Source organism: Helianthus annuus, chromosome 8 (assembly GCF_002127325.2).
Source record: "Helianthus annuus cultivar XRQ/B chromosome 8, HanXRQr2.0-SUNRISE, whole genome shotgun sequence".
Taxonomy (NCBI): Eukaryota; Viridiplantae; Streptophyta; class Magnoliopsida; order Asterales; family Asteraceae; genus Helianthus; species Helianthus annuus.
The window spans coordinates 61,216,679-61,229,211 of NC_035440.2; the positions used below are offsets into that span (position 1 = coordinate 61,216,679).

A 12,533-nucleotide genomic window follows, 5' to 3' on the forward strand; every position below is an offset into this window, starting at 1 on the left:
AAAATCTCAGTGAAAAAAAAAATGTAACACGGATACAGCAAAAATGTACAAAAATCTGAGGCAAAAATAAAATGTAGCATGGTAAAAACAAAACCAAAAAATCCATAACATATAAAATTCTCAGATTCAACACAGCAAAAGTCTACATAAATCCTAGGCATTTTTGCTTTGATTGATTGTTACATTTCTAACACAAAAAAAAAATGTAACAGACATTTTTTCTTTGATTGTTACATTTCGTAACTATGTTCAACATCAAACATCTTTTGAATCATCTTCAACATCTGAAACATCATCTTCAACATCTGAAACATCATCTTCAAAGTGTAGATTTCCAAACAAAGTTGAAAAAAACATACTTATTCACCTTCTTGAACAAGATCTAAAACAAATTTTACACAAAAAATGATGTAATCAATAATAAAAACAACAGTCTAAAAAAGTGTACAACACACTTTATTTTCAGTAACGTGCATTATTTATGTAACACGAAAAAAATGTAACATGCATTTTTTAATTATCAATTTATGCCAGAAACACAACACACTTTATTTTCAGTAACGTGCATTATTTATGTAACACGATAAAATGTAACTATTTATGTTTTTTAGAATTTTTAAATATGTAACTAACAAAACATATTAGAATTGTTACATTACTAAACCCTTCATCTCTTCTTGAACAAAAAATAAAAAAGTTATAGATAAAACAACAAAAATGCAGAGTAAAAAAATTGCAGATTTGCAAAAAAAGCTTAAAAACATACATATTCACCTTCTTGAACAAAAAATTCGAACAAAACCCTTCAGCATCCTCAAAAAACGTAAAAAAGGATGTGTAATTTTACTGGATCTTTGCCTGGTTCGAAAAAAAACATCATCTTTAACATCGGATTTGCAGATCCATAAAACAAGAACTTAAAAACCTTTATCTTCTTAAACAAAAAAAATTGCAGATCCATAAAAACAACAAAAATGCAGACTAAAAATGCAGCCTAAAAAATGAATCAAATCGAGCACCTGAATCAAATAAGCTTAAAAAAAGGGCTTCAAAATCAAATCGAGCACCTGAAATTGGATTTGACTGTGATTATTCCCCTTAAAAAAAATTAAAAAAAAAATCCCCCCTTAAATCCCTAATTCTAGTAACCCAATTTTGACTTTTTTCAAGATAAAAACCTCAATAACTAGATCTAACAAAAAAACATCATGGTAATCATAATCATCAGAATTAACGAAATAGGTTTCAAACTGAAATCATATGAAAAGAAAAAGAATAATTACCACAAGATCAACACCATCTTCATTATAATGCCAGGCACCTTCAACCTTAATAACAACAAACGAATATCTGACAGTGGACCCATACTCCGCTTTATGCGAGAAACATTCTTCCCTATCGATAACAAACCTGATCCCCAACACAACACCCATGTTCGCCGTCAGAACCACCAGAACGGCCGCCACCACCGCCGCCGCCGACAACTTCCTCATCTGAAACAAACACAAAGAGTTTAACAACATCGGAATTTGGAAAGTGAAAGTTGAGGATTATGGTTTGAGGGTTTGAAGGGATGGTAGATCGGTGATTTACCTGTGATTTGAGTTTGGAATTTAGGTGGGATTGAAGGGAAGGAAGACCAAAGTAGAAACAAGTCGAACTCAACAGGAGTCGTATGTAGTTTGTGTTTGTTTGATGGGTTTATGTTCCTGATTGTAACTCGTACTTGTAACTCGGCGAGATTTGGGCTAAAAAAGAGTTTTCCGGCCCAGTAACGAATTTGAGTTTATACTCAAACAGCATAACATATTATTTACGGCGGTGGTGGTGGTGGTGGAAGTAGGTTACGGCGGTGATGGTGGTGGTGGAAGGAGGAGGTGATGTTGTTGGTAGAGAGATGGAGTAGAGATCTAGAACTTGGAAATGAGAGTTGAGATTATGGCTTGAGATTATATCCATGGAGTAGAGATCTGGAACTTGGAAGGTTGTGAGAGTAAGATGTGAGAGAAGAAGAAAGTCTAACAAGTACTACAAGCATTAATAAAAGATGACAAGAAGGAAGGTTGTAAAGGGATGAGAAAGTCTGCGTGTGCAGACATCACCAACCCATCACTACATGTCAAAAATGTAACATAGAAAATGACTATCATGCCCTTGCTCCTTTCAAATATCAATTTAAACGTGGATCAATCCTAGCCACATGTTAAAGTTTTCAGTGTTTAGTCAACTGGATTGAGTTTTCTCATTATAATTAGCCTATATATATATATATATATATATATATATATATATATATATATATATATATATATATATATATACTAGCCGTTTACCCGCGCGATGCAGCGGGAAACATATCATTTAGGTTGGTGAGTTTAGAGCTATATACGGGGCGGTTCGGTTTTGAGCAATAACCAAAACCAAATTCACTTAGGTTGATGAGTTTAGGGTTATTTCCCTTGCGATAACTGAAGTTGGTACAAAAGCTTTGTGCAAAATTTGCCATATAGAATCAGCAACTTTGATCTTATATTAGGCCATCTGCATATTTGATTTGAGATATGGATAAAATTAATTGTTTATAAGAGCTAAAAGAATTTTGTAAACATCATTTGCTGGTGTGATTTTTGGAAAATTAAGAGTATCTATTGCTAATGAGATCGCTACCTAGGTTACTTCTGAAGCTAAAAAAAACTTATAATTTAAGTAATTTTCCCAAAAATAATGATGCATAAACAGAAAAAGTTTAATTGAAAACCCGTTTAAAAACACAAAAACTTTTTTAAATCTAACAGAGCAAACGGTCAAATTGGTCCTAAACCATAGGTTTGTCCTATGACATGAGCAATATTGGTATTGCCTACTGTCTACTTAATGATAACAGTTAAAAACAAATGTAACAAACAACACTAATGAATGCCATGACATTAGTATTTAGTTGCTAGATTATTAAAAATGAGATGATCCAACCACGGCTGAAGCCCATTAGCAATCTCCAGATTGCACAGTAACAAAGAAAGCCAACAGCTACAAAATTACTTGGTCAATGTTGATTACTAAAAACTCAAATGGAACGATATGACGTGTTTTAAGGAACCGTCAAACGCCTTCATGCCCCCCAATTTCTTTCAAAACGATTCTTTTCAACGGAAGGCTCTAAATTTTAAGCCTAGGAATCTCGCCGGAATGTGCATCACCTAGAGAATTAAAGCGCAATTTCCTCGACTTAAGGCGCAACTACCTCGCCTCGCCTGAAAAATGGGCCTAGGCGCAAGAGGCGATGGCTTTTAACAACTATGAGCAACCCCAACAATAGCAGCAGCAGACGGTTTTCTTGCAGCTGAAGCCAGCATAGCAAACACTTTTTAAAAGAGATTCTACTAAAGAGTAGTTAACAATAAAAACCAACAAAAGGGTAAAATAAAAATCACAAAAATAAGATTAAGAAAACACACCTTCCATGGTATCAGACAGAATATGAACTGATGCATAACGAAGTTTTGATTCCAGTCCGGTTGCCATTGCTGTAAACAACAAATCAACATGAAAAAGTAATAAAGTTTTTAGCAAAACTAATGGGTTAACAAAAAACTTTAACATACTTATTTACAAGTGGGTCAGTTTGGGTTATGTTCTATCTTGATTTTGAATTTGGGTAAGAGTAAACCAATCAAACTGGTTGAATGGACCAAACAGCTCAAAAGTCGCATGAAGTCTAACTTTAATGCCTAAAACATCAAAAAAAACTTTAAATTATTTCTTCAAAGGCTAGATAAATAGTAAAATGCATATGCTGATGATTACACAGAGCATAAGGCTAGATAAATTATTTCTTCAAAAAAACTCACAGGTTCCGTGGAATCTTAAAATCCTTCATAGTAAACTCGACCATAAGGCTAATTATGCCCAACAAAAGGTGTGAAAGTCCTACATATACATAAAATCACCAAACATTAACGCAGAAACAACCTGTAACGGTCAATCCAAATTCTCAATTAGAAAGGAGAACTTAAAAAGGGTAGACCAAAACCAAAATTCGAACAAAACCCCAGTTCACAAAAATCAAATCAAAATTGAAACTCTGTGAATTAAAACCACGCTACAATATTCACTACGAAAATCAAACGAAACCTGTGATGTAGAAGAACCCCTTCAACTCCATCTTCACCTCTGTTAACTCGTGACTCCATCTTCACCTCTGTTAATCATGTAACCTCAAAACCCTAAAGATACAAATAGGATTTTGCTAGATCAGTCCCCATGCCATAAACCCACCAAAAATACGAACTAAAAATGAACGAATCGTACCTTGATAGTCTGCAGAGCATACATGTAGAAGTAGATCGGTAGTCAAAACTCTAATTTGTCGACCTTCGTCATTAGTTGGAACCCTGGGTCAGATTGCTTGATTCTTTGGAGATTGGTGATGGCAAAACTCACCTTGAAGATGCCATAAACCCACCTTGAAGATCCTCGATCTGGTGTCAATGAGAAAGGCTAGATCTTAAATCGCCTTGGAGACAAACCCTAGATCTAGATCTGGAATCGCCAGAGAGAGAGAGAGAGAGGAGCAGGGAAGCAAAGCAGTGGGATATGAAATGTTTTGAAATGAATGTAAACCCTAATCCATTAGCTACCCCGTGTGTTTTTTTTTGAGTGAAGGGCAGAATTGGGATTGTAAATTATATTGTGCTTTATAATGTTGTACAACATGCTTTAGGGGTGTTTTAATAAAATTTCAATGACCTTAAGAAGTCCTTTGGATATGTATATTATATATATATATATATGGGACCGCTAAAATAAAAACCACATCCAGTTGTAAGAACTGCGAGAACCACTTTCTAGCCATTAGATCAAGATGATTGGTGGATGAGATTAAAAGTATTTAAAAATAATATAAAGTATTTTTGTCTTATTATGTCTTTAATATTTTAATTGAAAAGGGTATTTAAGTAAAATTACTTTTTTTTTCTTTTTATATATATTATATTTAATTGCCTTTTTGTCCTATTCATTAATTACTTTTTATTACTTTTATTTTTTAAACATAATTTCTTTATTAAAAACATTTTTAAATTCAGATTTTTTAAAAGATTTTTATACTTTTTACAATTTAAGTTTTACGTTAAACTTTTTACGTTTTTTTGACGCGCCGTTTTTAACGCCGTTTTTTAACGCGCCGTTTTTCAAGCGTCGTTTTTTACGCGCCGTTTTTTAACGCACTGTTTTTTAAGGCGTCGTTTTTCTCAATCGGCGTTTTTTTAACGCGCCGTTTTTTACACGTTTTTACGCGCCGTTTTTCCGAAGTTTTTTAACGCGCCGTTTTTTACGCGTTTTTTTCAAGCGTCGTTTTTTTCAAGCGTCGTTTTTTTAAACGCGCCGTTTTTTCGACGTTTTTTAACGCGCCAGATTTTTTACACGCTTTTTACACGCCGTTTTAACGCGCCGTTTTTTTCACTTTTTTTAACGCGCCCTTTTTGTACACTTTTTACGTTTTACGTTAAAAATTTTAAACTTTTTACGTTTTACGATTTGCGTAAAAGTTTTTACGTTTTACGTTAAAATTTTTACGTTTTACGTAAAACTTTTTACGTATTACGTTTTACGTTTTACGTAACACTTTTTACGCTTTACGTAAAACTTTTTACGTTTTTACGTTTTACGATAAAAAGTTTACGGTTTACGTTAAAAAGTTTACGGTTTAACTTTTTTTTTTTACAAAAACGAACGCACCCAGAAAATCGCACAATCGGGATGTGTCTCAGATACTTTGTTATCATCATCGACGCCTCAAAAAATTCAAAAGAACGAGAGGATTCTTGAAAAAAAACGAAGTTTTGGCTCAGATTTTCCGATAATCAGAGGCTGCAAAGTGGGGTTGCAGGTTCAAAACCCTACACTACGCCATCCTTGCCGCGCCATCGTCAGTATTTTTTTCTGCATCATCACAGCCGATTTAAACCGAGATTCAAACCCAGATTCAACAAAATTAAAAACCTAGATTTAACATTCAAACCCAGATTCAAGACCCATATTCAACATTCAAGATTAAACTCCCAACATACCACCATCAGATTCAAGATTAAACCCCAACATACCACCATCAGATTCAAGAAAGGTAGAACACCCAAATCAAACCCCCAACATACCACCATCAGATTCAAGAACAGTAGAACATACAAATCAACAGATTAAACCAACAAATCAACACACAAATCAACAGTCGAAAACAACCCTGAACCAACAGATCAAACCAACAATCAACAACCGAAAAACAAACCTGAACCCGTTTAAACCAACAAATCAACCACCGATAGCCATCACTCAATCACCGGCACCACCGCAGCGACGGCGCCTCCAATCTCTCTTCGCCGTCGTTGATCAGCTCTCTCTCCTTCCTGCCTCCCTATCTCTTCACTGCCCTCGAGAAGCCACGCCGCCGCCGCAGCGGCGGCGCCTCCAATGTCGTCGCCCGACGGTGTTCAGGGAGAGCAAGGAGGTTCGGGTGGGTTTGGCCGCTCGGAATCGGCGCTGAAACATCCGATCCGTGGTCGAATCTTTATGATGAAGAGAGGGAGAGGAAGGGGTGCGGCTCACCGGAGAAGAAGAAGGGGGGTGTAAGTGTTCCGGTCGGCGAGTAGACGAGAGAAACAGAATGGATCTTGGCCGGCGAATCTTTATTGTGTGCATAGAGATAGAATTTGTGGTGAGACATTTGTGTGCACAGAAATGGAATTGGGGTTTTTTTTCTTATGAAGAGAGAGAAACATGTGGTAAATTATAAAGAGAGAGAAAGTTCAAAGATATTATAAAGAGAGAGAAAGTGTCTGGTGCATTAAATGGAGAAGAGACAGGGATTTGACATTTGATGTAAATGACCAAAATACCCTTTTGGTTGTCATATTCTGATTGGTTGAGAGTGGTTCTCGCGGTTCTTACAACTGGGGGTGGTTTTCCTTTTAGCGGTTCCCTATATATATATATATATATATATATATATATATATATATATATATATATATATATATATATATATATATATATATATATATATATATATATATATATAGAGAGAGAGAGAGAGAGAGAGATCTTTTGTTTGTTAAACAATATTTGGATTTTTAATATGTAAGAACGGGTCCTTTGAATAAATGAATTTTTTTTTAGTTTTATTTGGAACTATTATTATTTGACCCGACCCGAATCGAATAGCCGGCCCGACCCAAAACTTAACAATAGAAAAAATAATTTGGGTCCCATGACTTTACGCCCCCTCGAAACTTTTGGTCAAGCTCCGCCACTATTTATAGCCTCCCTTTAAATCGGTCAGAAATAATGTAAGACCCTAACTTAATTAACGAAAATTTTATAAAAGTTTATATATATATATATATATATATATATGTATATGTATATATATATATATATATGTATATATATATTCGTAATGTAAATACAAGACCATACGCCATTGTATGTTAATTACAACTTCATAAGTATTCGAAAGCATTACTACATGTTATCGATGTTTGGTTTCACAAACAACTAAACAAAATGCAGAAGCTTGATCTTAGATTGTGTTCGGTTCATCACAATGCTTGATCATCATCCGTGACTTCATAACAACTACCTAGATTTAAAAAACATCAAGAACGTTAGTTATATGGAATTTATAACGTATATAATAAGCCTGATTACCAAAGGAAATAAAACAAAAAAATTGCCAAACAACTCGCCGTAAGTTACGGCAGTCTGTCGTAGCTTACGGCATGTGTCTTCTGTTTTAAACAGCACACCCCTACCGTAGCTTACGAAACTCTGTCGTAGCTTACAGCACAGGGGAGCTGCAAATTTCCAGCATTTCCCTTATTAAGTAATAATTTCATAACTTCTCAAATTCTCATCCGTTTTGCTTCAAACTTGTTTCTAAATAATCGTCAAACATTTTCCTACGTAATTAACCCAAAATCCTTATCCCAGATTCATAACTTTTATGAATTACGCCACCGTTGTCCGGTTCATGAGCATAATTATTTGACCCGCTTCACGTACTTAAACATTTAGCCTATATTGCTCACATCTTTTGGTAAGTATTAAATCCTTACGACTTTACCCATTGTCCGGGCATACTAGACTTGCGTTTTACGCTCCCGTTACCCGGTTCGCGTTCGCACTTGTTTGACCCCTTTGGCTAACCTTTACCCAAACGTATTTTTTACCTAATTTACCCCGAGGAATTCACATCCTTTATATTTAACCCATTTCTCGGTTTTGCCATATTTTAATCCATGTTCCCGTAACCCGGTTTACGCTCATTTAACCCGTTTGGTTCGTTCGTGTGAATACATCACTTATGATCGACCAAACTCATTATTCTTTTATTCGACCCGTTTGGTTCGTTCATGTGAAATCCATCACTTATGAACAAACCAACTTATCACCTTTTTATTTATCCATTTGTTTCATTCGTATGAAATCCATCACTTATGAATGAACCGAACTTCATGAGTATTACTTCCTCGTTCAATATTCACCAATGACAAATAAATTTAACAAATACTACGAAGCATAAAGCCACGTATCATAAAGCTTTCCTTTCAAGCGTGTGTCTGCCCCGGCTTGACCACTTGATGCTTCACCCAAATTGCCTATAAAGTTCAATCCGATCTAACATTTAGAACTCATAGTGCAATATATGACACACAACTTATCAAAATCTCAATTATATGATTCTTTCATATTTTTCAACAATTCATGTTCATTTAGGCAATACATCAAACACCTTGTGGGCATGAATTTTACACTACTTATATCAAGTCTATGATTCAACTATTAGCCATGTATATACAACTCATAACATCAAAATGGTTGGAATGTTCAATTAGCATGTAGGATCGTTATACGACCTGACGAGTCGATCAGAAGAGTACTTAGACAGAATCAGAGGCGGAATTCATTGATTCGGTCTTCGTATAGCTTGATTTCACTATTTAACGTCTCGTTTATTGATCTGCTAACAATTACAAGCTCTGGAGACAAATTGGCAGCGCTTCGCCGTACACACACACATTTGTTCTACTAGATCAACTCATCAGACACCTATTTATAGGCTGATGGGTTCGCTTATATGGACATGACCATAAAAGCGGACCTATCAAGTTACAAATGAGCGAACCTATCAAGGACACATAAGCGAACCTACAATATTGACATATAAGCGAACCTATCTAATCTTATGTGTTTCTTGATTTCCGTTCACTGTACAATCAGCCCTAACCTAAGACTCGAACTAAGATGTAGTCGACAGACAACTGCACCAACAGACTCCCCCTTGAATGTTGACGGAATCTTCAGTGAGAGTCTTCAAACATTGACAGCTCTTCACTCTTAATCGGTCTTCTTCAGGAACTCTTCTTGGAATTAAGTACCTGGATCTTTCTCTGGCTCTAACTTTCTTCAGACTCCCCCTATCATCATGCTGGGATCGCTGTCTGGAATTTGTTATCACCATTGAAATCAACTCCTGGCTTTATCAATTTAAACTTCTTCTCAGGTTCTGATGTATCTCCTGGCTTTCCGTAGCAACAGGATTAGAAACCTGCACAACTCAAACACTCTATCACAAACCAACATAATTTTGATTCAACTTAATGAATCAACTAATCATTCGAGAATATTCAAGAATTTTTCTCATTTAAAACCTATTCAACTTTTCAAAATCTGATTAAACACTTCAAACCAATTTAACCAAACCTCTTGTTCATCATGTTTAGCCTTTAAGATTTTGAATTTCAGTTCTCCAACATCAGTTGTCGAAAATCTTTTTGAATTTTTCAAAAATGAAACATAAATGCAATAACAAAAAAATTAAATGCAGAAATGAAATATATACAAACATATTTTTGTGAGTTCGTGCAAGAGGATCATATCAGCTGCTGACTAGACACTAGCACCGTTAAGCTGTTATTTCATTTTAAGCTTTTAAACAGTTCGCGTTAATTGTCGATATATTGATCCACTTAAATTTTCACAAAATGCTCAACCTGTTCGGGATACAGATTTAGTGTTTTAGAACTTAAACATCTACATGTGTCCCACCTCAGTATATACTCCCGTATCCAGACCCCAGTATTCAGTCTTACAGGTGAGTATACCACAGCTGATATCTGTAAAGGGGTAATGTGCGAGGGCCGTGAGAGCTCAGGTCGATACTTCCGTATACGCAGAGAGATGACGGCTTCGACTTTAGGTGGGTCCCCTTTAGAGGATCTTTTGTTACAACAGCAAAGATTATCAATTTTATTGTTTAATCAAATTGCTGAGGGCGAGCTTGTATTTCAAAGCTTTTTGCAGAAAGTATTATCCGGGGACTAGGTCAGTACTTCCATACAGCAGAAGTCCCGGGATAATACCCCAGATATCACTGAGCATAAAGACCTAGTATCTCAGAATACGGGACCCTTCAAACAGGATTTCAGGGGTTACCTATATATCCTGGAGGTGTTCCCCACGTAGACGCAAGTGAAATTTATGTTAATATCCCAAACTGATCTACTAATTCTATGAAAACCTACCGGCACATCTTTAGCGAGACTGCTTATTGCATTTATACATTACAAATCTTTAGCGTATTGTGCCAGTCTAGCTGATGTACTATCATTTCCCCTATTTGCACCAAAACTCATTTTTAATTTTTCAATGTTTTTGACATTTTCAAATTTTCTAATTTTTTAAAAATTTTTACTCCCCCTAAAATCAAAATATGTTTCAATTTTGATTTTCTGGGAAAATTTGAAACGAACTGTACAAAATTTGACAACTTGATGAGAATCGCATCAATTCTCCATCCACATGGCGTAAACAATCAGAACTCCCCCTCACAACAAAGTATTTTCCCATAATGATTTCAAAACACTCAAGTTTGTTTTAATCAGAATGGTTTTTCCGGAAAATAAGTTTTGTTGATTTGATCACTTGTAGATTCGGGGTTATCTCATCATCTTGTTTTCTTCAAACATTAGAAAGATTTATCATTTTCAGTTTTACCATAAACCATCTGTAGAAAATCAAGTACAATTTAATGTCCCTGATTTACCACATTTAAGGCGAAAAATCACCAGAGTGAAATTTCTCAAGAAATATGCCGATTCATGTTCCACTCTTACCAACCTGGGAACTCCGGCAAGTCAGGTTTTTCATTTAAACAGATTCACCCAAGCCTGACGGTCCTTGGGTGATTTCGAATTCTTGTTCAACAATGGTGGAAAGTTTGCATCATTCATTGTTAAACCTGAATTCTCCTTTTTTACCTCAACCAATGGCTCTTCTGGCTTTGACGAACCAGAATCATTGCCCGCAGGTGGCTTGTCGCCGACCATTTTCTTCTTCCTCTTTATTGGACCGTTGTATGACCCTAAAAGTCAGTCAAGGTAGTTCATCTTCATGTATGAAGGCGGAATCAACATATATGAAGTTACAACAGCTTAATCCTTTCAATTCCGATTGTTTCTATTGCTTTCTGATAAAATTTGGTAGAGTTTCAGCACCGTAGCACACACATACACTGTTACAACTTATGAACCACTCACACCTATATATAGAGATCCAGGGTCGCTCTTACGACATGACACATGATCGATCCAGACCCTTTGTCCTATAAGCGATCCATATAAGTGACACAAAAGCGGTCCACATCAACACAATGACTAATAAGCGATCCTAAGTCTATTTTACACAAAATTTACACTTTGACCCATATAGACCATTCTTGACTTCAGACTTTTTGTAGACGCAGTCAACAGACGTTTCTTGTATCAACAGACTCCCCCTTGGATGTTGACGTAGTCTTTTAGCATCTTCAGATCCATAGTCTCCAGTCTTTGTCTTTTCACAAACTCTGTCTTCTCCTCATAAGCATTCTTCACAGGTTCCAAGACTGTCTCCTAGCTCTATCTACAAACTTCCCATTAGCTGTTGATCCAGACTCCCCCTCTCACTGACTCCCCCTCTCATTATGCTGGAATCTTGAGATATCTGGTTCAAGCTTTTGCAATTTGCCTCCGTTGGGAAATATCGTCCAAACCTGTTACTCAACCAATAACATTACAATCTATCTTTTTATAGCAATAAACACTAACGCAATCAGCTTTAGAAATCCACTCAAGTTTTCAAGTTCAAGTTAATGACCCTGAATACTTGATTAATCTACCAAGTTCAATTTAATGACCCTGGTTGATCTTTTGACGAAACAAACTGATTTAGTAAAACTATTTTCCAATTTTCTTTCTGAAAATAACAAGTATCAACTTAATGAACTTGTTTGTGACTTTGAAAACAAACATATTTCCAACAATGTAAGCTCTCCTCGATCTTCAGCTCAGAATCTCCTGCATCTGCTTCATCTTTCTAGAATCCGACAATCAACTTTCCACTCTGGTTTGTCTAAAATAAAGCAGAAATAAAATCTTTTTGGATTTAAAAAATGATCTAAACTAAGAAATGAAATAACAGAAAACTTAAATTGCAGAAAA

At 35.6% G+C, this 12,533-nt stretch overlaps 2 long non-coding RNA genes across 3 annotated transcripts; both read right to left on the bottom strand.

Moving 5' to 3' along the window:
* Positions 1–1,284: 1,284 nt before the first annotated feature.
* On the bottom strand, positions 1,285–2,216 carry LOC118481291. The gene is made up of 2 exons (XR_004865246.1): positions 1,594–2,216; positions 1,285–1,493 (listed from the first exon to the last, which is right to left on the bottom strand). It is a non-coding gene; the product is annotated as an uncharacterized LOC118481291 (long non-coding RNA).
* Positions 2,217–2,761: 545 nt separating this feature from the next.
* Positions 2,762–4,623, bottom strand: LOC110872980. Of its 2 annotated transcripts, XR_002554841.2 has the most exons (6): positions 4,309–4,621; positions 4,132–4,223; positions 3,849–3,927; positions 3,603–3,728; positions 3,456–3,524; positions 2,888–3,340 (listed from the first exon to the last, which is right to left on the bottom strand). It is a non-coding gene; the product is annotated as an uncharacterized LOC110872980 (long non-coding RNA). The 2 variants fall into 2 exon arrangements; XR_004865247.1 differs by having other exon boundaries at positions 2,762–3,340; positions 3,456–3,728; positions 4,309–4,623.
* Positions 4,624–12,533: the final 7,910 nt, after the last annotated feature.